Source organism: Tamandua tetradactyla, chromosome 6 (assembly GCF_023851605.1).
Source record: "Tamandua tetradactyla isolate mTamTet1 chromosome 6, mTamTet1.pri, whole genome shotgun sequence".
Classification (NCBI taxonomy): Eukaryota; Metazoa; Chordata; class Mammalia; order Pilosa; family Myrmecophagidae; genus Tamandua; species Tamandua tetradactyla.
Genome location: NC_135332.1, coordinates 147,059,432 through 147,085,344, shown reverse-complemented (window position 1 = coordinate 147,085,344; position 25,913 = coordinate 147,059,432). Strand labels below are relative to the sequence as shown.

The following is a 25,913-nucleotide window of genomic DNA, read 5'->3' as shown; positions in this document are numbered from 1 at the left end:
ACTTTCCCAGGGCCACCATAATAAATTACCACACACTTGGCAGTTAAAATAGAAATTTGTTCTCTTTCAGTTCTGAAGGCCAGACATCTGAAGCCAATGTGTCCATAGGGTTGGCATCCCCTGAGGCTCTGAGGGAGAATCTAACCCAAGCCTCTTTCCTAGCTTCTGGTGGTTGCCGGAAGCCCTGGGTGTTCTTGGCTTGGGCTGCATCCCTCCAATCTCTGCCCCCCGTTTTCTTCTTCTCTGTGTCTTTTATTGGATTTGAGGCCACCCTAATCCAGGATGATCCCAAGATCCTTACCTTAATTACATCTGCAGAGGCCTTTATCCTAAATAAGGTCACATTCTGAGGTTCCAGGTGTACATATTTTTTGAGGGATCATTATTCGACCTACGACACTTGTTAATGAGAGGTAAGGGAGGTCTGCGAATACCTTTTTTCCCCTTTTCCCCCACATCGTTTCCTCTGCTCTGAATACAGTGATGTAGAATGGATGTGATGTTTGTGATGCAGCAGCCATATTTAGACTATGAGACAACTTCCTAGGGATGGAAACCCAACACATGAGAATGACAAAGACGAACACTAAAAAGATCCCGAGTTCTTGATAACATCGTGGAAATGCTTATCCAAGCATGGAATTTCTCACCTCCAGTCTTGTTATGCAAGTCAATTAAATGTCATTAGCTGTTGGTCAGCTGTCTGCCTCTTGCTGATATGTATTTCTCTTGCCATATGATTACAAGCTTTTCAGAATAAGAACCATGTTCTGATCATCTTCGTACCCCTGATGGTGTTCAGCACAGTGACTGCTTGTAGTTGAGGTTGTTGAATATTCTTTAAAGTCAATAGAACTTTTGAGTTATTTCCTGTACCAATGTTCTCAGCCCTATTACATACTTCCTTAAGTGTACATTGGCGCATCTCTTCCTTTTCTCTGTGGAAAGCTGCCCTGCTCTCTGTGAGATTTTGAGGCAGGAACTGCTATGCAGTGTCATGATTTTCCACATGTTCTCAGCATGACTAGAGCATTGGAGCCAAATTGCAATGAGCTAACATGAGGTGCCATGGCAGGATCCTAGAAAGAAGTTTTGGGGTCTGAGAAGAATGCATGCTAATGCATTTCCCTCAGATGTACATCAAGCAGGCCTCTGACATGGGATTTCCCCCAAGTCCATTTGCTGTTTTCACACTACCAATCAATTTAGTGAACTTTGCCAAATTCAGCAATATGATAAATTCAATTTAATTTAAATCTCCACCTTTGGTAGATTAGAAAGGATGTAAGAAACAGGAAAAATAAGGGTACCTCATCATTCGGTGTTGATTTATTTTGACTAGAAATGCTTCATTTCAATTATTCATGGTAGAATTTTGTAGGAAAGCAGCTAATATGCTTTAAAAAACTGCATTTAGGGAATGCGGGGAGCCAGATGGCAGCTGTTGCACACACGGGCTGCTATACAAAACCCTTCCCTGGGGCAAGATATGTAAGAGACAAGGGAAGAGTTGAGTCCTTCTCGCAACCAGGCAGCTGGCATTTTTTTGTTTTGTTTCTTTTCAAATTACCCAAGTAGCACATAACAATCTCTGTCTTTTTAATTTTTAATTTAATTTCTTTCAACATGCCTTAAAACATGCAAAATTTTATGCAGATGCGTACGTGCAATTTGTGGTTGCTTTTTGTTTTTATTCTTTTTTTAATGGCCTCCCCCTTCCCTTTCTAATCTTCCCTGCACCACATGGACCTCAACCCCCCCTACCCCTTCGCCTCTAGTAACTCATGATAACAACCAGGTGTGTGTGGGATCAACAATGCCGTCCTGACCAAAAGGGGAAAAAGAAATGGAACTAATAAGGTATCAGTGGCAGAGGGCGTTCAAATAGTCGAGAGGCTACTCTGGAGGTCACTCTTGTGCAAGCTTCAGTTAGACATTGCCACCTATCATAGCTTGCAAAACTCCAACCAAAACCATTCCTGCCAATCCTAAAGAACACCTAGGATGTTATATAAGATTCTACAAAGGTTCCATGCACTAGGGAAACTTTTCAGAAATCTACAACCTCCAGATGGGTCCATGGACCAGTTAAGTCCTGAAATGCAGAGGGCCCAGCCTCTCCAGACCATCAGCTAGTTCCGCCCCCCTATTCCATATTATCAATAGCCCCTTCCAACATGAGAAACTTAGATTGGACTTAGTCCAAATACTCCTAAAGACTGGGAGAAAGATAAAAGGTCATAGTGGAGTTATATAGAGAAGGTAGTTCTTAACAAATGAGTAGGATTGCTGAAACATTATACTGATATTTCTTTGTCTCCAGTATTCTTAGAGCAGCTAGAAGTAAAAATCTAAAATGGAGTTGTAACCCATACCAAACCTGAAATCTGTTCTACAACTAATTGTTGTGATGTGCTTTGAAATCTATTGCTTTTTTTGTATATATGTTATTTTTCACAACAAAGAAAAAAGGTCGATTGTGATGATAAATGCACAGCTATATGATGATATTGTAAACCATGCATTGTTCACTTTGGATGATTACATGTGTATGTAAATATATAATATATATCAATAAAAAACAACTGGGTGTGTATCTGTCCATATTGTGCATGTGTACTGATATAGGCCTAGCCAGGCCTGCCCACCAAAAGCTCCTAAGTGGTTATAAATGGTAAAGTCTTGTACCCTGCAAATGCTGTCACCGATAATGGAAAATCACATAACCTGAAATGCAGGCACCAAAACAGGGAGATCACTCCATATGGAAGAGCAGGACTCAGACCCTGGATGGTGGGCCTGGCAGACAGGGTTTGCAGAGCAGCAGAATTAGTGGCTAACATGCAGCATAACTGATGCTGATGGGACCCTTCCAGCAGTACCAGGAAGAGTACCCCCTAACCCCCAAATTAAGCAGAACTACCATGTGACCCAGCAATTCCACACACAAGTATTGAAAATAGGGACTCAAGCAAATCCTTGTATACAGATATTCACAGCTGCACTATTCACAACACCCAAAAGGTGCAAACAACCTAAGTATCCATCAACAGAGGAATGGATAAACATATTATGGTATATCCATACAACGGAGTATTTTTGGCCATAAAAAGGAATGAAATGCTGATATATGTTACAACATAGATGAACCTTGAAAACATTATGCTAAGTGAAAGAAGCTGGACACAAAAGGTCACATATATTGTGTGATTCCATTTATCAGAGTTATGCAGAATAGGTAAATCCATAGAAACAGTAATCAGCTTGGTGGTTGTCAGAGGCTGGGGGAGGGGGCAATAGGGAGTGACTGCTTAATAGATATGAGGTTTCCTTTCGGGGTGATGAAAATGTTTTAGAACTAGATAGAGGATGGTGGTTGCACAACACTGTGAACACACTAGATGTTGCTGAATTTTTTACTTTAAAATTTATTAACTTCATGTTCTGTGAAGTCCATCCCAATTAAAAACAAAATAACCCCCCTTTGGAACATTTCTGGAAGGCGGCCTCCCCACCAGGATGGGATCTTAGCAGGAGGAACAGAAGGGGATCCCAGAAAACTACCCCCTCAGCAGTACCCTTTGCCTATGCTGTTCTCATATACTTTTTAGGCTTAATGAGGCTTGTGTTTAGAACTGAGAAGTATCCAAGGATTCCAGTTCAGCTGTCTGCAGGCCCAGTCCAGGTTTTCTCAGATTTGGGCATAAGACTTAAATATAGAGTTTGTCATGTTTTTGAATCAGTTTGTCCATCAAAAACTGGATTGGAATTTATACACATACTTCTATATTTTTCTTTTTCTCACTTAAGGAATTCCTACCAAGTCAAGGTATAGCTCTGTGCTGGTTTGAACCTGTTATGTACCCCAGAAAAGCCATGTTCTTTCAATCCTAATCCAATATTATAGGGTGGGACCTCTTGATTGGGTTGTTTCCATGGAAATGTGACATAGCCACTTGTGAGTGTGACCTTTTGATCAGATGGAGATGTGACTCCACCCATCCAAAGTGAGTCTTGATTAGTTTATTGGAGTCCTTTAAAAGGGGAAACATTTTGAAGCGCAGACACAGATGTTTGGAGATGCAGAGGAAAACACCAGAAGGACCAACAGGATCTGCGAGAGCCATTAGAAACCAGAAGCCAGGAGAGAAGCCAGCAGACCTTGTCATGTGCCTTCCCACAAGATGCTAAGCAAGCCAGAACCCAGAGTTTTGCCCTGGAGAAATTACTTGAGGGCCCACTGACACTTAGAGATAAAGCCACTGAAACACAAAGCAACGAACCAGGAGCAAGGACCTCAGATGCCAGCCATATACCTTCCCTGCTGACAGAGAAATCCCAGACGCCATTCGGCCTTTCTTTGGAGTCAAGGTATCTTTTTCTGGATGCCTTAGTCTGGACATTTTTAAGGCCTTAGAACTGTAAACTTGTAATTTAATAAATCCCTGTTATAAAAGCCATTCCATTTCTGGTATATTGTCTTCCAGCAGCATTAGCAAACTAAAACAAGTGCTACTGCATATTCTTTTTTAGTTGTTACATCATATTCTATGGTGTGCATTCTATTCCAATTCATGTGCCTTCACTACATTTCCTGTTTCTTTCTTTATTTTTACTGTTATGAAAAATTCTGTAATAAACATCTTTGTACACATGGCCTGGGGCACTGGTGATTTTATTGCTTTGGAATAGATTCCCAAGAATGATATTACTGAGCCAAAATGTATATGTATTTTTTTAATAGATGCTACCAGACTACTTTCCAAAAAGGTTACAGCTCTTCCGTTTTTTACCAGCACTGAAAGAGAACACCCTTTTCTCTTACATCCCACCAGCAGTAGATGTTAAAGTTCTTTTTAATTTTTGCCAATCTGATGTGTATAAAGTGATATCCCATTTTCACTTTAATTTGTATTTCCTGGATAGATTCTCTTAATAAAAGTTTCCATAATACTTCTTTATACAAAGCAATAAATACAAGGGCACTTGCACCTTCTACACGTCCCCTGAAGGAACTGCTCTTAGTTGGGTGGGTTCCAGGTCCTTTTCTATGCATTTACAAGCTAATACATATGCATGAGTTTATAATTGATAAATAGAATCATACTACAATATTGTTCTATGACTTGTTTTTTCATATAAGCGTATGTCTTGGAGATCTTTGCAAATTTGTTTAGATAGCTCTACCTTATTCTTTTTAATGGTTAAATTTAACCACTTCCCCAGTGATGGGCTTTAGATTTTATACAATGTTTCACTATTTTAACTATATTGTGCTTTTTCTGGTGTGAGGCAAACGTTCTAAAAATCATCATGGTGACAAATACATAGCTAACTATGTGACGATATTGTGAGCCCTTGATGATATACTTTAAATGGACTGTATGGTACGTAAAGATATCTCAATAAAAATATTTTTAAAAACTATATTGTAATGAACCTTGTTCATATATCTTTGAGCTCATAAATAACACCTGTTGTACGCTCATTGTATGCCTTGCTTTGTGCTTTTGCTTTGAATGTCTGAGCTCATTTAATCATGCGGCAGTCCTATAAGGTAGGTACTATTATTATCCCCAGACCAGATATCACTGAGCCCCTGAATTAACTGATGCTCTATTCTGCATACCTCCAGACTTCTTACATACTATGATATAGCACTTATTGTTTAAACCACTTTGACTTAGGTATTCCACTCCTTGGAGCCAGAAGCACCCTGTCTAATAGATCTATGCTCTTCTCACCCACTCTTCACCTAGATTGTAGGCTCCATGAGTGTGAGGACTTTGTCTTTTAAGTTCACTGGCACTTGGCACAGTGTCTAGCACATAAAAGTTGCTCAACAAATATTTGTTGAGTGGCAGAATGAATAAATAAAGTGCTTTGAAAATGAAGCCAGGAAAACAAGTGATTTGGGTTTGTGTATTGGGAAAGTCACCATCCTCATTGACAGAGATGGGTCTTGAAGGAAAACTGGGAGTACACTGGGTGGGAGATAGAATTTCAGGGAGAAGGAAAAGTCCAAGCAAGTCTCAGAGCTGTGACCTTGCATACATAGTGCCAGGGAATGATCTTGAATAAGCTAAAGAAATGAAAAAGGCAAGAGGTGAGGTTGGAAATATTGATTCAATGCGGCTACAGGAATGCCATGTAAAGAGCCTGGACCCTTGTATTCTGGACAGGAAAATGGTGTGTCTGGATCAACAATTTAGTAAGAGCCATTTGGAAGCTATTTGAAGGATAGTTTGGAGGTTGACAAGCTTGGAAGAAGGGGGATCAATGAGGAGATACATTGATAGGTCCTTTTTGTGGCAATTAGCAACAATCTTTGGCAAAAGTGGAATTTATTAGCTCACATGACCACAGGAAGGGCAGAGGTATCGCTGGGCTTCAGAAGCACCCAAAATCCAGGTCTGGGTCAGTGACAAGCCTCTCAGTCTCCACTAGCTAAATATGATTTGATGTGTTGCCTTCATTCTCCACATGTCTGCTCACAGGTCCTGGGTCTCTCTTCTCATATACCACTAGTACCAAGGAATGGCACTTCCTCTCTCTATCTTAAAGTCAAATAGGGGCCTATCCTTGAGCAAACTTCCTTAATAGAATGAACCAAGCCGGTGCCTCTCATGATGGAGACAATCACTTCTTCAGACAGCTCCCCGGCTCTGAATAATGAGCATCCTCGAGACCCCTGGAATCCAGCAATAGCGTGTATACTTTCTTCATGAAGTCTCATCGCTGCATGACCTGATTCCCACAAGCTCCAAACTGGTTGTATTTGATACTTCTTTACAGGTGAAGAAAGCTTTCTTTGCTTTGGTGACTAATGGTGTACGAGCTGCCCCTTTATGGGACAGTTAGAAGCAAAGTTTTGTGGGCATGCTGACCATCACTGATTTCATCAATATCCTACACCACTACTATAAATCAGCTTTGGTACAGATCTGTGAGCTAGAAGAACACAAGATGGAAACTTGGAGAGAGGTGTGCCTACAGGACGCCTTTAAACCACTCATCTGCATTTCTCCTAATGCCAGCTTGTTTGATGCTGTATCTTCATTAATTCGAAACAAGATCCACAGATTGCCAGTTATTGACCAAGAATCAGGCAGCACCTCATACATCCTCACCCACAAGCACATCCTCAAGTGCCTCAAATTGTTTATCACTGAGTCTCCCAAGCCAGAGTTCATGTCTAAGTGTCTGGAAAAGCTACAGATTGGCACCTATGCCAATATTGCTATGGTCCGTACTACTCCCCCATCTACGTGGCTCTGGGTATCTTTGTACAGCACAGAGTCTCTGCCCTGACAGTGGTGGATAAGAAAGGGCATGTAGTAGACATCTACTCCAAGTCTGATGATATCAACCTAGCAGCAGAAAAGACCTATAACAACTTAGAAGTGGCTGTAACCAAAGCCCGGCACCATAGATAACACGACTTTGAAGTTGTCCTCAAGTGCTACCTACCTGAGACTCTGGAGACCATCATCAACAGGCTGGTGGAAACAGGCGTTCATCGACTTGTGGTTGTCGATGAGAATGATGTGGTCAAGGGAAATGTATCATGGTCTGACATCCTGCAGGTCCTGGTGCTCATAGGTGGAGAGAAGCAGCCCTGAGCTGGTCAAAGGGATCAGGCAGCACCAGAGGATGTGCTCTGTTGGCATCACAGATAAAACACTGGGAGAATTGTGTGTCTGTTCCCTGCTCAGGAACCCTCTACCCTTCTACTTGGGAGCTTGGAGAGGAGTAGGGGAGGAAGGAAAAAGGAGTTTTAACTGCCCTAACCCTCATATACACTTGAAAAAAAACTTTCGGCCTAGCCTATCCCAGCCCTTGTCCTCTTAGGCATAATTCCCTTTCTGGGGAATTACAGTGAACTCTGTGCTCATCAGGAAAATTCTGATCTCTAAGAGATCCCCAGATCTCAACAACTCTTGCCTCTTTCCCTGCCCCTTTCTCTACCCTAAGATAAAAACACAACAAAACTCTTTAAACAAACAAGCAAAAAAGACCAAATGCCTCAGGGGAGGGCTCTTATTGGCCAAGGTTAGGTGATTTGGTCCAATTAGTAGTGACCAGGATAATAAACTCCCGAGGCAATGGCAGTTTCCTTTCAAAGCACCTGACTAGAGAAGGGGAAAGAAAATGTTCCAGTAGAAAAGGAGTTCTGTTCTGGAGACAGGGAAATAGTTGTTCTTTACTATAACCTATATCAACTGTCCAGACAAGACATGAGAAGTACTTAAAGGAAACTTGTAGAATATTCAATTACTGGCCTGCACTCTCCATAGGATCCCTTCCCTGTCTCCAGGAGCCAACTGTATCATCAAGGCCCAGTAACTCGAAGCCTGAATCTCCATTGGCTTGCTTCCCTAGTCCATTTGTAGACCTTGAATCTTTTTTTTAATGCAATTTTACTGAAATACATTCATACACCAAATAATCCATCCAAAGTATACAATCAGTGGCTCACAGTATCATCATATAGTTGCACATTCATTACCTCAATAAATTTTTGAACATTTTCATTACTTTAAGAAAAAAATAAAAATAAAAAAGAATATCAAAACATCCCATGCTCCTTATCCCCCTCTATTATTTATTTATTCATTCATTTGGTCTTTTTTTAATTATTCATCTGCCCGTATACTGGATAAAGGGAATATCAGTCATAAGGTTTTCACATTCACGCAGTCACACGATAAAAGCTATGTAGTTATACAATTATCAAGAATTCAGCCTACCAGATACAGTTCAACAGTTTCAGGTGTTTCCTTCTAGCTATTCTAATACACTAGAAACTAAAAGGGAATATCTATATTATGCATAAAAATAGACCCCCAAATGACCTCTTGACTCTATTTGAAATCGCTCAGCTCTATGAAATCTTTATTTTGTTTCACTTCTCTTCTCCCTTTGGGTCAAGGAGGCTTTCTCACTCCCACAATGCCAGGGCCAGAATCATCCCTAGACGTCATGTCACACGTAGTAAGAAGGGCAGTGAGTTCACCTGCTCAGCTGGCTTAGAGAGAGAGGCCACATCTGAGCAACAAAAGAGGTTCTCCGGGGGTGACTCAGGCATAATCTTAAGTAGGCTTAACCTCTCCTTTGCAGGAATAAGTTTCATAAAGCCAGTCTCTAAGATCAGGGGCACAACTTATTAAATTGGAAGTCCCTAATGCCTGTAAGAATATCAGGATTTCCCCATGCGGGGCAGTATTACACTTCCATATTTTTCTCCAGTGTGGACCCAATCGTAACAGCCTGTGAACTTGAAGAGCTGCAGGCCTGTTTTTCACATGGGGGACTCTGCAACTGCCCTTCTTTCTCCTGATTCCAAGAAAGGGCTCAAAGCCCTGAGCTTCTTTCTCCTGCATCATTGGAAAATGGCCTCGCTTAAAGGGGACTCAAAATAGAATTTATTATTTTTAAGTTTTAAAAAATAAAGTAACACTTTGTGTTTCTCTGGACTTGAGGCCTGAGATTTGTTTTCACAGCATTTTTGACACCAGGGCCTGGCAACTAGTCAGGCATGATCAGTTCTTTGTTGGGTGATTGTTGTGTGATTGAATGATTGAGAAAAGGGACATAAAGGGGACCTCAAGTCAAGGAGATCCTAAGGGAACTAGGGAAAGGGATAATCAGGGACACCTGCTCTACTTGCTTCAGGTTCTTCCCTTGAACAAGTTCTGACCCCACTCTTATTCTGGCCTCTTCTTTCTGGCTCTGGCGATGGTGGTTGGTGGCATAGGGTGGGGTTGTGTCAAAGAAAGCACAGAATTCCTTAATGTTTCACTGGATGGGACAATTCTGGAGTCAAGGCATCCAAAGGAGTCTTCGGTTTTAGTGACCAACTTTAAACAGATTTCTCTTATTTCCTTCTGCATTCCTACTCCCCCACCCTCAAGTCCCATGGCCTGGGGCACTCAGCACACTCTGTTCTTGGAGCTGTGAGGTGTCACCTGCAGCCTGCAGGCCTGTTCCAAATGGGAGAGGCTTGAAGCTCCTCTTTTACTCAAGATGAAACTCTCACCCTAGGCGGGGAAAGAAAGCCCAGTCTCCACACTGCTACTACACCCCGCCCCCCACCCCACCTCCTCCCAAAGAAAACATTTGCGGGAACTTTCCACCGGGCCTTGACTCTGGGTGGAAAGAAGGCCGCGGGAAGGGAGATGATGGTGTCCCCCAGGTCCGCAGATGGGTAAAGCAGCCGCCCTCAGCTTGCTCCTTTGTGGCTGCTGGCAGACTGCCCGGCAAGCTGCCTGGCGGTGGGGAGGTGAGTAGGGGAGCTCAGCCAGGGGTGCTGGGCCCGGGTTTGTGAGCAGAAGTGCATCTGGCGCCCGGAGAGACGGAGAGGAGCTGGACCCAAATCTAGGCCGGCTGAGGCTCTCTCCAGAGGGACGGAAGGCCCGGAGCAGCCCTTGTGGAGGAGGGGGCGAGGGCGGTCTGCGCCCCGGGTGGTTTTAAAGCCTACGCTGCACTGCCAGGAAAAACCTCCCGGACCTGGAAGATCAGAGCCGGCTCTTAGAAGGTCAGACCTCTGGGTTATTTTTAAACCTTGGATCGGATTACAGACAGCATTTACCCCACAGTCTGAGCAGCTCTGGAAGGCAGACGGCTGGCCGCCCCGGCGGGCGCTGGTTGCAAGGGCGGAGCCGCAGATTCTGGGTCACGCTGACACCAGGCGACAAGCCAGGCACCGTGTGTGTGTCGGGGGCGGGGGAGGGGGGATGTTAAAGTTCAAGTAACACAGAACTGTGAACTTTGGGAACTCACAGGGGTTCCCAGCCCGCTTCGCGGGGTTCCCTGTTCTTGGCACTTGAATGAGAAAGGAGTCACGGAGTTGGATTTGGCTCAACTTGAAGACGTATTCAGCCCCTGCCCAGGAACTGTCAGGCTCGTCCCTCAAGGAGGGCGCATCTGGGCATATCTAGGCAGACCAGGAGCAAAAGAGAGCTATAAGCAGAGGGCTGTGGAAGCTGGGAAGTGTGTGTCTGGGACGTTTGGGGTGGGGATGGGACGAGGAGGGTGAACGGTGGGGATGGGGGCAGCGTTGGCGCTTGTGGCTGGGGGGTGGGGGGGAGGGGGCCTGAGATGGACCTGGTGGGACTTGCCAGGCAGAGGTGGAGTGAAGGGGAAGAGCAGCTGCAGAAGAAATGGCCTGAGTCAGAGATAAGAGAGATCGGGGTGCACTGGGGGCTGGGTACAAAGCTGCTCCTTTGTACCCACGATTTACAACGAGGAAAGGAGAAAATGCTGGAAAGGTAAATTGTAACTGCCTATCAGGGAGTTCAGACTTTAAACCATGGTCAAAGGTTTTTGAATGGGTAGTAATGGGACCTGAGTTATAATTTAAAATGTGTCTTGGACAGCTGTGGGCGGGGATGGACTTAGGAGGGGAGAGCCAAATGCCGTGAGACCAGATGGGAGGCTTTTGCAGCAGCTGCCGTGATTGAATGAATAGAAAGAGGGAAAGGACAGGAGAGCTTATTTGGTTGTTGATTAGATGTTGCAGGGCCCAGGGAGGGAATGGATTGTCTTTGCAGCTCCAGCCTAGGAAGTGAAGGCGTTATAAACCTCTCTAGTTTGAGCTACTGTTGGTTGTTTTTGTGGGAAGGGGAGAAAGGTGTCTTTTTGTTACCACAGCTAAACCTGTATCTTAAACCAAATTGATACAAATACTAGTAATTCTGTTGAGAATAAGCGAATGCTAACTCTTAGGGAATCCAGATGGGAAAATGGAGACAAAAAACAAGAGGAAAACCAAGTGAAGTATCAAAGAAACACAGGAAGAGAGAGTAAAAAAGCAAAAGGATAAATGGGGTTAAATGCAGCAGAAAAGTCCACAGAAATGATTATTACCAAGAGGCTCTGATTTGGTGACAGTTTCAGCAAGTTTGATGGGACTTAAGTTAGAGCTTAGGAGTGTACACCAGAAGCGAGGTAAAAATAAGATTTCTGCCATCTCTGTGCAGACTCTGTAAATGTGTCACTGGTTTGGACATTCATTGTTCTGCATTAAAATAAGGGGCATGCATGCTTGTGCACTTGAAGTTGTGCAAGAGTGTATACAGGTGCTTTTCTGTATGAATCACGATTTTTATGGTATCTTGTGCTACCAAAACAACATTTAAAAATATTTGAAGTTTTTACGGTCATCAAAGCACAGCCATTTTTCTCATCAATTAACTTTAAAGCTAAATGTGGGCTGAATGTGAGCTTGGTGAGCTCAGCCAGTTGGGATCTTTTGATTGCAAGTGAAAGATAACCCAAGCACTGTTTTGAGTGGAAGGTTAACTTACTAGCTCACCAAACTGAGAAGGCCAGGTGATCAGGGCTCCCATTATGTCCTTAGGACTCAGTTTCTTTCCCTCAGTTCTAAGATGGCTCCATTCTCAAAGAGGCTTTCTCCTTGTGGTCACCAGGTGGGGGTCCTGCTCCTCACATCCCCCCGGGTTCCAAGTCCAGGGGGAGAAGAATAAAAGTCTCCTTCGAGAAGCCCCAGTGTATTAGTCAGGATTCTCCAGAGAAAGAGAACCTCCAGGAAATTAGATCGGTAGACAGACAGGCAGATAGATATGCAAATATTAAGAGATTTATTATAGGAACAGGCTTAAATGACCATGGGAATAGGCAAGTCTGAATTCCTTGGGGCAAGCTGTGAGTTTGGGAACTCAATAGTGACACTGAATCCCCAGGAGGAGAAGCTGCAAGTTGGGAACTCTGATGAAGGTGAGACATTCCCCAGGAGAAGCTGGCTGGCTGGGCTAATAAAAGAAATTCTTTCCATCTGCTGAAATACCTCAGTTCTCCCTTTAAGGCTTTCAACTGGTTGGATGTGAAGACTTCTTTCAGTCCTTAAGGCAATCTGCTTTGTTGATTGTAGATGCAATCAACTGACTGTTTTAAATCTATGAAATACTCTCATAGTAACAATCAGGCCAGTGCTTACTTCACTAAGCAACTGAACACCATAACCTAGACAAGTTGAAGCATGAACTTAACCGTCACAGTCCATCCCATGTCAGCTTGGTACCCATACACATCTCCTTAAATCATACTTAGTCTCTAAACAAAGACAATAACAGTCATACTTTTGCCTGACTTTCCTGCATATAACCGGAAATGTGCTAACCCGTTCCCTAGAAGAGGATGCAATTCCTTGGGAAATATTCATTCTTAAACTCCACATCCTGTAACTTAAATACTATAACATCAAGTTTATACAATTTATGTTATAAAATAAGAGAAGAGGGGGAAGAAAACAAAGATTTTTGCTTTATGTTTCTATACAAACATATTCATAACAAAACAAGGAAGAAAAATTCATAACCATCACTTCCAGCTATTGCATTTTGTTGGCTCTTATTGGGCCACATGGTCATTTTTGAACCAATCACACTGGTCAGATTAAAGCAATGCTTAGGAACTGTGTGCCTTGGGCAAGTCACTTAACCTCTCTGGACCTCTGTTTCCTCATCTACATAATGAGAGTAGTAATAGTACCTCTCTATAGTGTTGTTATGGGGATTAAATTAACATTTAGAAAGTGCTTAGAACACTGTGTGGCTCAGAGTACCCACCGTGGAATAGACGTGATGGCCAGGACTGAGTGACAATTGTCCCCTGTCCCCAGGCCCTTAGACCATGTCAGCTGCCTGCCTGGGGGAAGGATGGTAGGTGAGGGACAAAAGGAAAATGAATCCCAGTAGGCAAGTGCCCAGGTTTTTTAGAGGGCTGGAAAAGCAGGGAGAGAAGACTCCTGGGTGGACGAGGTGGAAGGATAGATTCCCAAAGACAGTAGGGGATTATGACCAGACAGAGCAATTTCAGGGTGGAGGCTGCAGAGTTATTGCAATTCTGTGATGAGGCAGATGCCAGAGTGACCAGCTCTCGGGTGCCTGAGTAGAGTTTGGGAGGTAGAGACACCAAAGGGCCAGACCATCGATGGTTCATCTGACAAGCCCTGGAGACCCTTATGGACTCAGTCGGCTGAATCTTGCTCTAAATTGTATTTCTTAAGAATTTGGGGTTTTGCTTTTCCAGGTTTTAGACATAATTAAGTTATATTTAACGTAATTATAGCCCATAGCTGTTTTCTGTAAGTGATTCACCTTTATTCCTCTTGCTAGTCATATTTATTGATTGATTGATTGATTGGTTTTAGTCAATCTCATAGGATTTTAGGCCTATGGGGATTTAAGAGTTCAGATCTACTTCATCTCCAGGCCCTGGAAGTAAAGGATTTAACCTCAAATCATAGGAGAATAGGGAGAGTTTAGAGGTTGGGAGCTAATCTCTGACTGCCTTATTCCCCTGCCGTTTGGCTTTTGACAATTAGATGCAAGGAATCAGAGGTAGCAGTATCACATTAGTCCTCCGAGGACACCTGGGGTAGAACCCCCCTCCAGGCGGATGGTGGCCTCACTCTGGCGGGGGTGGGGGGTGGGGGTGCCTCTCCCCTTTCCGGGGCTGCAGGTGGGTCCTCAGAGGCAATGCAGGGACTGGGTGGGGGTCCGGGTGCGGCTGGATTCTTAGGGCTCTGCTGGAGCGGGGTGGGGACCTGTGGCCGCAGCCCCTCCTCTCCGAGGGGAGGTACAGAGGAGGGAGGGACACTCTGGATTTGCTGAGTGTCCTGCCTTAAACCCAGTGTCCTCTAGAACCTGGACTATCCTCCTGCTGAAGCGCTGCTTCTTTCTGCCATTTTTGTTTAGAAATGCAGATTTGGGGGACTCCAGCCTCTGTCTTTCTTTCATTCTACTTTGTTGTTTTTTTTTTTTTTTAATTTCCCTTGTTGTTAAACTTACTTAATGAGGCAGCGTGGGGCATGGGGAGTTAAAAGCTGTAGCTAACAGACCTAGACGGAATCCCAGCCATTCATCAGATGTGATTTTGGGGCAAGAAACTAAACCTCTTTGGGTCCCAGCTTCCCCATCTGTAAAATGGGGATCATACAGTAATGGCTTCATGGGTTGGTGTGGAAATGAAATGAAATTATGATCGCAAAGACCTCTCCCTCTCCCCCCCCCACCCCCAATTCCTGGTGCATAGCAAATAGTCAATAAATGTGAGTGATTGTTTTATTTCCTGGAAATCTATGAAAGATGTGTGTTCAAGGCTGGCCTTGTTAGGGCCTTGCAGCTCTTTCTCATCAGGAGCCCTCTCCGGAAATGGGAGTCTTTGTTTTGGAGAGAACCTCGGTGGCTTCATTCCCACGTGAGTTCAAAATTGTTTTGTAACCTCGAAATTACTTCCATAGCAATCTTGTTTGTCCGTCATTAATCCTGTTTTTGAGTAGTTTTCTCTAGTGATTTAAAAAAATGATGCAAGGGGCAAATTGGAAAAAACATGCTATACAGAAAGTGCTGTTTTGAGGCACAGTGTTTTTTCTTTACAATTATTTTTACTGTTCATTTCATAAGCAAAAATACAAGAGTTGGGCCAAATTAACATATGAAAAGTATATTTATGTCTTTATGAAGTGAAAGGAAGTTCACCATAATTTAGTATCTGTACAATGTCCACAACACAGATGCATTTAGAACCTAAAAGTAGAAACATTTAGGGGAATATTTTATTACTTGCATTTTTTAATTAATCTGTCGAACTTTAGCTTTAGTTCGCTGAAAATATATTTTAAGATACTAATAGAGTTTTAAAATTCATATCTTGGGCTTTATTTAGCTGTAAGTTTTCCCTATAAGCGTCTCTAAACAACTTTACATTATCTGAGCATTTTCTATGGCTACTAACTTAAATCAGTAGTTGGTACTCATATTTTCTGAATCAGAATATTCTTTCTAGTTATTTTATGTTCTCACTCAAACTACTTAATGTTTATTTTTTTTAAAAGTTCAAAAAGCAACACCTCTTCTTAAGCATCACATAATGGCAATTAACATCTAATTTACACCTCTAGATAGAGAAATCAATTGCTTTCCCTTGGAGCCAGATCACTTACCTTTGCAGGATTGGCTTACCATCATTTTACTATAATACATTTTTTTGCTGTTTTTTTAAAAATAATTTTTACCTTTTCTGAATGAAAAGTAATCAGTGCTTGTAAGAAAATAGCATTACCTCTTAAGCTGATCCTGAATTTGGAAACACTTTACCTTTCAAAAATCTTTTCCTCCAAGTCAAGGACAAAAGCAATATGTTATTTCCAAGGCAATAATCATAAATTTAGTCAGAGATTTTGTACAAAGATAGTCTCACCACAGTGAGATGACTAAATAAATAAATATATTTTCCATTTATTACAATGAAAAATTGCAAACCACCTATATTTGGGTAGAATATGATATAACCATATGATAAAGTATGGCTATTACATGTACTAGTTATATAGCATTTTTCTTCTTTATTTTCATTATTAGACTCTTTTACATTATAAGTTAACTCAGTATAAAATACGCTGATCAAAAAGCTTCAGAACATTAAAGCTATTTTTTAAAAAGATCTCATTTTTGAGGCCTGGAAAAATAGTCACAAATAAATAGTAATTGAGAAAAGAAAGACATGAAATTCTACATGCAGCTTGCATGCACCAGGAATCGAACCCGGTGTCTAGCATGGCAGGCGAAAATTCTGCCACTGAGCCACCGTTGCATCGCCCCATTTTCATAATCAAAATTTAATAAAAGATAAAAATTTTAAAAGAAAAAAATGCAGTGGAGGTGGAAAAGACAGAAAATATAGAGACCAAATTGTTTTTCAAACTTTGGGGGCGAAAGACCACATGAGCTGAGGAGCATGTTTCACACAGTTTTATAGAGACAAACCTAAGCCAAGGGTTGGTTTCTGTTGTCACCAACAAGGACTGCTCTGTCAGAAAAGTGCCCACATCTCAGCCTGACTGCTGGTGCGCTCTTCCCCTCTGGGCAAGTCATTCCATCTCCAGGGCCTCCATTTCCCCATTCAGAAGGGTTAGGTCTTAACAGTGTCAAAGTCCTGAGATTCACTTTCATATTATTTCATGTTTATTTTTCTAGCACTCTGTCAAAAAATACTTCACTTTTGGCTCAGAAGTTTAAATTCATTTGAACACCCTTAACACTTGCTTTCTGTCAGGCACTGTGATCAGTTTGGCTTATAGATATGGGTAAGAAACAGTCGCTACTCTCAGGGATCTTACCATCTGATGAAAGGGGCATGTTGAATGTATGTGCAGAGATGGGAGTTTAGAATAGTCCCGGGACTTAGAGAGGAAGGGAAACCTGAGGAGACTTCCTGGAAGAGGTGATACCCAAGCTGAGTCTTAGAGAAAAGATAAGGGAGCCAGAGCCACTACAGATGGAGATCCATCCTTTAAACCCCCTGGGCAGTGCCTAGGGAGCAAGAGTAATCAATTTTAAAATTTTAGGGAATTAGAGACAAAACACCTTTCTAGTGATTGCTCAGCAGGAAGGCCAGTAAGTCATTAGTACTAGAGCAGCTTATGTCACCCACTGTGAGATCTGGTAAGAGCCAGGAAGAGGGTAGATGCTATTATCAGAAAGGAAACAGCCTAATTTCAACCTTGGTTCTTTACTTTCCCCATAGAGGCATTTTTTACCCTTTTTACCCTGTGCCCTTTTACCCATTGATGAGATATGGAAAAAACAACAATAGGAGCTGGATATCCTAACAGAGCTTGCTGGGTGTGTGTCCGCTTGGAGGGTCCGGTAGGGACTGAATCACGTAAGCAGGCTGGAGGGGTTTACCTTGAATCATTCCTGTGTATTTCCCACTCCGTTTCCCTGCTTCGCCAGGGTCACTTTCCTCTCCTCCACTCCACTCCAAGATAGAAATAAAGATTTTTTTAAACCTCTGACCTGAGTGTGAGACAAAATATATTCAGATGCATATTTTCTGACTGAGTTTTGCAGCTTTCAGAGAATGATTAGGATTAGGGCAGTGGGAAAGGAAAAGAAGAAGGAGAGGGGAAGAAGGGATGCAGGAGCCAGCGCTGTCCAGGTAGAGGTGGGTGGGAAAGACCCACTGCCTCCAGGATGAGGGGACAGAAGGAAGTGGTCTCAAAGACAGCCTGGGTCCCCTCAGTGAGCCATCCCTACATCACCAAGGGGATACTTGGGTTAATGTCCACTGCTATCTTGTGCTATCAACCACAAGATTTCAGGGAACATAGTAAAGGTTTATTCTTTGCTCATGTAAAGTTTCATACCAATGTTCCTAATTAGTGGGCAGCTTTATTCCAGGTGGTTCAGAGACTGCCCCCCATGCCCCACCCCCACCCCCCATCTTATGGCCCCACCATCCTGCAGGACCTCAGAGTCCTCCTTGCCCAGTAGACAGACAGGAGAACAGAACAGACATGGAGAAGACCTTCCTGCTTCTTACCAACCCCAGCCTGGAAGGGACACATGCCACTGCTAGTCGATTAGGGAGACATTTTACAAAACCGTGCCTGGACCCGAGAGCACTGGCAAATAGAGCTGCAGTCTGGGCACTCTATACTATGGAAGAGGAACCCAGAATTTGGGTGGGTGGCTAGCTGCTTCTGCTAGAACGGTCTAGTAAGTGGACACTCGTGAGTCCCTCTGAAGAGCACATGGGAAACACTTTGTGAGGGGATGTAGCATAAAGAATCTCGCCTCCTGACCAGGATGGACCTCAGGACCTGGGAATTTCCTTTGAGCCAAGGCAGCCATGGTCAGTCACACTGACTGTCACTCACCTATTCTGCGGCTCTTTGAATTGGAAAATCAAGTCCTACATAATCTTGGAAGCACTGAGTTACCCCCTCCCCCCATTGTTTGGGCCTCTGCAACACTTGAGGAAAGCAGGCATGGCTCCTGGGGGAGGTACCCTCTGTCTTCTGGCCCCAGGGTGCTTTGGCCAGGGGGGCAGCTGATGATCCCTATGGCTCAGGCATCTGCTGCAGGAACCAATGAAAGGGGGTCAGTTCACTGTAGGGAAGCCTCATGATATGGTACAAGAGGGCTCTGAGGGGAAGGGAATGAAGAGGACAAAAGGATTGGAAAACTGTCCTTACGTACTTCTATGAAGCTCTGTATATGAATACCCTGTTTCCCTTCTGAATCATAAGTGTAGAGAGCAGAAAGCGCACAGACATTGTACTCAGACAGATGTGAGTTCAAATCCCAGCTCTGCCACCTTGTAACTCCCAAGTATGTTGTGGACAATATACTCACTCTCTCTGAACCTCAGTCCTCTCATTGGAAAAACAAGGAAACTCATACCTCACATGGATGTTGTAAATTACAGTGACATTCACAACACATCAGGTATCTAAATTAATGTATGTTCTTCCTTTAAATAGGGCTCCTTGACTAGTTCATGAATGGCTATTGTTGTTTAAAGGAATCCTGAGAAATGGTGTTAGAAAGACTGCCATCTGGAAAAAAGTAAAGCAGCATTCCCTGACTCATTCCTGATCCTTGAATAAATCCAAATAGATCAATGATGTGTTTTATTATCTTAGGGTAGGGAAGGCCTTTCTGAGTATGATTCAAAGTCCAGAAACCATGAAGGAAAAGAACGGTCAATCTGACTACATAAAGATTAAAAAATAGGCACAGCCAAAAATAAATGAAAAATTGAGAAAAACATTTGCAACCATATCACAAAGAGCTAATTTTCTTAATAAAGAACTTGAATGTGGTTTAAAGGGGAAATTTTAGGTTGCTTGTATACTATTCAAATAAACATTGTTTAGAAAAAAATCCATGAAACTGCACAGTGAACCCTAAGTTAAACCATAGACTATAGTTAATAGAACTATGTGCTTATAAAAATGTGCTTTCATTATTATGATAAATGTACCACACCAATGCAAGGTGTTAATAATAAAGTGGTATATGGGAATCCCATATTTTATGCATGATTGTTCTGTAAAGCCACAGCTTATCTAATAAAAAGGAAGGAAGGGAGGAGGAAGGGATGGAAGAAGGAAGAAAGAAAATCTTATGAGTCAGTGCTCTAGTTTGCAAGCTGCCAGAATGCAATATACCAGAAATGGAATGGCTTTTAAAAAGGAGGAATTTATTAAGTTACAAGTTTATAGTTATAAGGCTATGAAAATGTTCACATTAAGGCAAACTTATGAAAATGTCCAAATTAAGGCACCAACAAGAGTTACCCTCTTTCTTACCCTCACTTAAGAAAGGCTGATGAAGTGAGTGGAAAAGTATTTGCAAGCTCCCTTTGGGGAATGGTGAGAGCGGGGAGAAATCAACTTCCCCAAGTTGAATTCTTGATATTCTCATAAGCAGTGTGGACAACCAAAGCTACAGGCTGAGCCCCCAGTCTTGGGGTTTGTTCATATGAAACTTAAGCCCACAAAGGATAGGTCAAGTCTACTTAAAATTTAGGCCTAAGAGTCACCCCCAAGAGAGCCTCTTTTGTTGCTCAGATGTGGCCTCTCTCTCCAGCCAATATGATGAGCAGTCTCACCACCCTCCCCCTCTCTGCATGGGACATGATCCCCAGGGGTGTGGACCTTCCTGGCAGCATGGGACAAAGATCTTGGAATGAGCTGAGACTCAGCATCAAAGGACTGAGAAAAACCCTAGAATGAGCTGAGAATTAACATCAAGGGATTGAGAGAACCTTCTCGACCAAAAGGGGGAAGAGTGAAATGAGACTAAGTGTCAATGGCTGAGAGATTCCAAACAGAGTCGAGAGGTTATCCTGGAGGTTATTCTTATGCATTAAGTGGATATCACCTTATTGTTCAAGATGTAGTGGAGAGGCTGGAGGGAACTGCCTGAAAATGTAGAGCTGTGTTCCAGGAGCCATGTTTCTTGAGGATGATTGAACAATGATATAGCTTTCACAATGTGACTCTGTGAATGTGAAAACCTTGTGTCTGATGCTCCTTTTATCTACTATATCAACAAAAGAGTAGAACGTTTGGAATAAAAATAAATAATAGGGGGAACAAATGTTAAAATAAATTTAGTTTGAAATGCTAGTGGTAAATGAAAGCGAGGGGTAAGGGGTATGGTATGTATAACTTTTTTTTCTCTATTATCGTTTTATTTCTTTTTCTGTTGTCTTTTTATTTCTTTTTCTAAATCTATGCAAATGTTCTAAGAAATGATGAATATGTAACTATGTGATGACATTAAGAATTGCTGATTATATATATAGAATGGAAAAAAAAAAAAAGAAAGAAAGACTGATGAAATTCAGGGTTTCTGTCTCAACCGGAAAGGCACATGGTGAACAAGGCGACATCTAGCTTTCTCTCCAGGCCGCTTGTTTCATGAAGCTCCACCAGGGGCGTTTTCCTTCTTCATCTCCAAGAGTCTCTGGCTATATGGGCTCTAAAGTTTTTTCCAAAATGGTTTCCTCTTAAAGGGCACCAGTAACCAACCTCACCTTGAATGGGTGGAGACACATCTCCCTGGAACCCATCTAATCAAAAGTTACTGCCCACAATTGGGTGGGTCACATCTCCATGGGAACAATAAAGAAACTCTCACCCAGCAATATTGAATGAGGATTAAAGGTCATGGCTTTTCTGGGGTCCAAAACAGATTCAAACCAGCACAGTCAGTAAGAAAAAGACAAAAAATTAAATATTTGGCCAGAGGCAACAAGTACTTCTCAGAGAAGAAAATATAAGTAGCTTTTTAACATTGAAAAGATATTTAAGCTGGTTTGAAACTATTATGAACCCTAAAAAAGCCATGTTTTAATCCTGATCCAATCTTGTGGGGCCAGACCTATTGTTTAGGCTGGGAAACCTTGATTGGGCTGTTTCCATGGAGATGTGACACACATCACCTTTTGGTTAGATTACTTCCATGGAGATGTGACATCCAATGGTGGGTATGGCCTTTTGATTCGATGTATATATGACCCCACCTATTCAAGGTGGGTCTTGATTCGTTTACCAGAGTCCTTTAAAAGGAAAATATTTTGGAGAAACCTCAGATACAGATGTTTAGAGAACAGTGGTCTCAGAACTGACAGAGACATGGATGCTTTGAGATGCTTGGAGTGCTGACAGAGAGAGCAGATACCTAGACATGGGTGACAGAGGTTGCCATGTGCCTTCCCATGACATGCTAAGCAAGCCAGAACCCAGAGTTGTGTTCCAGAGGATCTAACGGAAGACTCACAGATGCTTAGAGACGAAACCACTGGCGTCAGAAGCTGGAAGCAAAAGAATAGGGAACAAGGACTAGCAGATGCCAGACACATGCCTTTCCATGTGACAGACATTGGCCTTTCTTTCTTTTCTTTTTTACCTTTTTTTTATTGTAACATTGGCCTTTCTTGAATCAAGATATCTTTCCCTGGATGCCTTAGTCTGGTCATTTTTCTGGCTTTAGAACTGTAAATTGTAACTTAACAAATCCTCTTTATAAAAGTCGTTCCTTTTCTGTATTTTGCATTCTGGCAGCTTTAACAAACTAATACAATGCTCAACCTCATTTATAACAGAATAATGCAAATTAAAACAAGTAAATACCAATTAAAAACATTTCAGATTGACAAAGACCAAATAATATTTGATAGCATTATTCGTGAAGGCATAGGGAAACAGACCCTCTGATATATTGCTGATTGGAGTACAGATTGATTCACTCTTTATCAACTTGGCAATTCTGTCAAAATTTAAAGTTAATTTACCCTTTGACTTAGCAACTCCACTTAAGGAATTTGTCCTGTAGAGATATGTGCACATTTGTAAAAGGTTAGAAGCAACCTAAATATCCATACATAGGTGAGTGGTTAGTTATATTATATTACTGCCATAAAAATGAGTACAGGGACAAGTCTGTATGCGCTAATATGGGAAAAATTCAGAAGTGAAAAAAAGATTAGAACAATGTATATTTACAGTGTTTTTATAGAGGTAAGTGGTATCATCCCTGTTACAGCTTGCTAAACTGCTCAAACAAATACCATGATATGCATTGGCTTTACCTATGGGAATTTGTTAGCTTACAAGCTTACAGTTTTGAAGCCATGACAATTCCCAAATCTAGGCATCATCAAGATGATGCTTTCTTCCTGAAGACTGGCTGCCAGTGAGCCTGGACTCCTTTGTCACATAGCAAGGCACATGGCAGTGTCTGCTGGTCTCTCTCTTCTCTTCTAGGTTTTCTTGTTTTCAGTTTCTTGCTTCCATGGCTTTCTTTTTCCCTCTCTGTATTCATCCCTATACAAAGGTCTTCAATTAGAGGATTAAGACCCACTCGGCCCTGCCTTAACTGAAGTAACCTAATCAAAGGTCCTACTCACAATATGTTTACACCCCCAGGAATGGGTTAGCTTTAAGAACATGATTTTCTGGGGTACATACAGTTTCAAACCACCACAATCCCCATTTTACAGATGAAGAAAAAATGAAGCTCCGAAGGATTGAGTCATGGTCATCACAAAACCAGGAGTTATATAATAGAGTCAGTGCCAAGCCCAGGGCTGTCTGTTCTCTCTGGTTCTGAAATCCAGGTTTTTATCACTATACTTTTGTGTTTTCCTTAGCCGAACAACCAAGAGGCTTCCTATCCTATTTTCTACTTCTTCCTTTCGTATATCTTTCCTCAAACTGAATTAAACTCTACACACATTCCCACTTTCCCACAAAGCTAAGTCTTTGCTTATGCTGTTTAGAAATCCGGATGCATTAAATCAAATGCTGCCTTCTCCAGGAAGCTCTCTTTTGTTCTGCTGGACAAAATTAATCTTTGCCTCTTCTAAACCTTACAGCATCTTATCCCTTTTATGGAACTCTTTGGTGGGTGGGTTCTAGAGGGGGTAAAAGAGAGGAGGAGAGAAAAGAAACTAATGTTTATTTTGGGCTTGCTTTGCGTAGGACCAGACACAATACCAGTGCTTTCACACGAGTTTTCTTATCTAGTATTGTAGGGTTTGTGATTGGCTCATTAGGTCAGGGATAGGAGCCATACCTGACTCATCTGTGAATTTCCCTAAAATCTGTCATTTATTCAATACAAACAACTTTTGATATTCTGTTACATGTCAGGGACTGTGTTTGGTGCTAGGGACCTCGAGATGAGTAGGGCAGGTCTTAGCCCTCCACCTGTCCTTCTTGTAGGGAAGCCAGTTATACAACCTGATAAATCACAATTCAGCATTGCTTATGAGGTGGGGTGGAAGAGGTGAGCTGGGTGGCTGGATGGCTGAATGAATGCATGCATGTGGTTGCACCCCACTTGATGCCTACCTTCTCTTCACAAAATTACATACAATTTATCACCGGTCTCACCTTGAACACTTTCCAAGTGGGGTGTCATCCTGGGACTGCCTTTTTCACGCACAACCTGAAAGGGGTTGCAAGGCTCTCCCTCTCACATCCTCTCTCTAGAACTGCATTGCCCAATACTGTGGTCAATAGCCCATTTAAGTTTAAATAATTAAAATTAAATCAAATTTAAAATTCAGATCCTTAGTTGTTCTAACTACATTTCAAGTGCTCAATAGCCACATTTGGCTAGTAGCTACCACATTGGATGGTACAGAGATACAGCATTTCCATCATGGTGGTAAATTCTATTGGACAGTGCTGCTGTAGAGCCTCCAAATCCTGGTTTTCTGTCCTCCTTCCCCAACTCCTCCCTCTATGCCTATGCAGAATTCACTGGGAGGAGAGGGGGTGTCTGTATTTCAGTGTCCTCATCTCTGGAGGCATTTATCATGCAAAGCCTGTTCTTGCATCCCAGGAATGTCTGGAGGATGCAACTTTTACCAGAACAGTGAGAAATAAATTTGTGAGACTAGCACCATCATCCCTGAAGACCTCTGTAGTTGCACTTCTCTGTAGGTCAGATATTACTGTAGGAACTGCTGTCACTGAGCTGGAATCCTTAAACACAATGGAGATGTCCAGATCCCAAGTTGGCAGAAGCCAGGTGGCAGCACTTAATCACCAAAGACAGGGTGGATGTGGCTATTATAATAGCACACTCAAAACAGGAGTCAAAATAATCTGACATGCAGAGATTTATAGCATTGGCTAGTAAATCATGGGGTACCTAGAAATACAATAGATGGGCAGTCTATTAAATTTTTGTTTGAGCTGTATCAACAAAACAGTTCTAGATCAATTGAATGGAAGTCTAACTTGAATTACAAAAAACACAGAGTCACGGCCCCTTAATCAATTTCCAGACTTGAGACAGTTTACAGACCCTGAGCCCCTTGAATGAAGGGGGGGGCAGGCCACTTTGGGGGAGAACCCTGTTACACTGCCACGAATTTATACTGTTTATCTTCCTATAAGCCTTCACCAAGGAAACCGATGGCCGTTTACCAGGGTAACTGTGCACTGGGGGAAAGGAAATAACCAGGTATTTCGGGGATTATTAGACACTGGTTCAGAAGTGACATTAATTCCAGAGGACCCAAAACGTCACTCTGGACCACCAGCCAGAGTGGGGGGTTATGGAGGCCAGGTGATCAATAGAGATTTAGCTCAGGTCCATCTCACAGTGGGTCCAGTGGGCCCCTGGACCCATTCTGTATTATTTCCCCAGTTCCAGAATGAATAATTGGAATAGATATACTGAGCAACTGGCAGAATCCCCACATTGGCTTTCTAACTTGAGCAGTGAGGGCTATTATGGTGGGAAAGGCTAAGTGGAAACCATTAGAACTGCCCCTACCTAGCAAAATAGTAAATCAGAAGCAATCCTTGATACCTGGAGGGATTGCAGAGATTACTGCCACACTTAAGGACTTGAAGGATGCAGGGGTGGTGATTCCCACCACATCCCCATTCAGCTCTCCTGTTTGGCCTGTGCGGAAAACAGATGGGATTTGGAGGATGACAGTGGATTATTGTAAATTCAACCAGGTGGTAACTCCAATTGCAGCTGCTGTTCCAGGTGTGGTATCATTGCTTGAGCAAATCAGTACATCCCCTGGTACCTGGTATGCAGCTATTGATCTGGCAAACACTTTTT

The 25,913-nt window shown here is 42.4% G+C and overlaps 1 pseudogene; it reads left to right on the top strand.

Moving 5' to 3' along the window:
* The first annotated feature begins 6,629 nt into the window (after positions 1 to 6,629).
* Positions 6,630 to 7,622, top strand: LOC143686415 (5'-AMP-activated protein kinase subunit gamma-1 pseudogene; annotated as a pseudogene).
* The last annotated feature ends 18,291 nt before the right edge of the window (positions 7,623 to 25,913 follow it).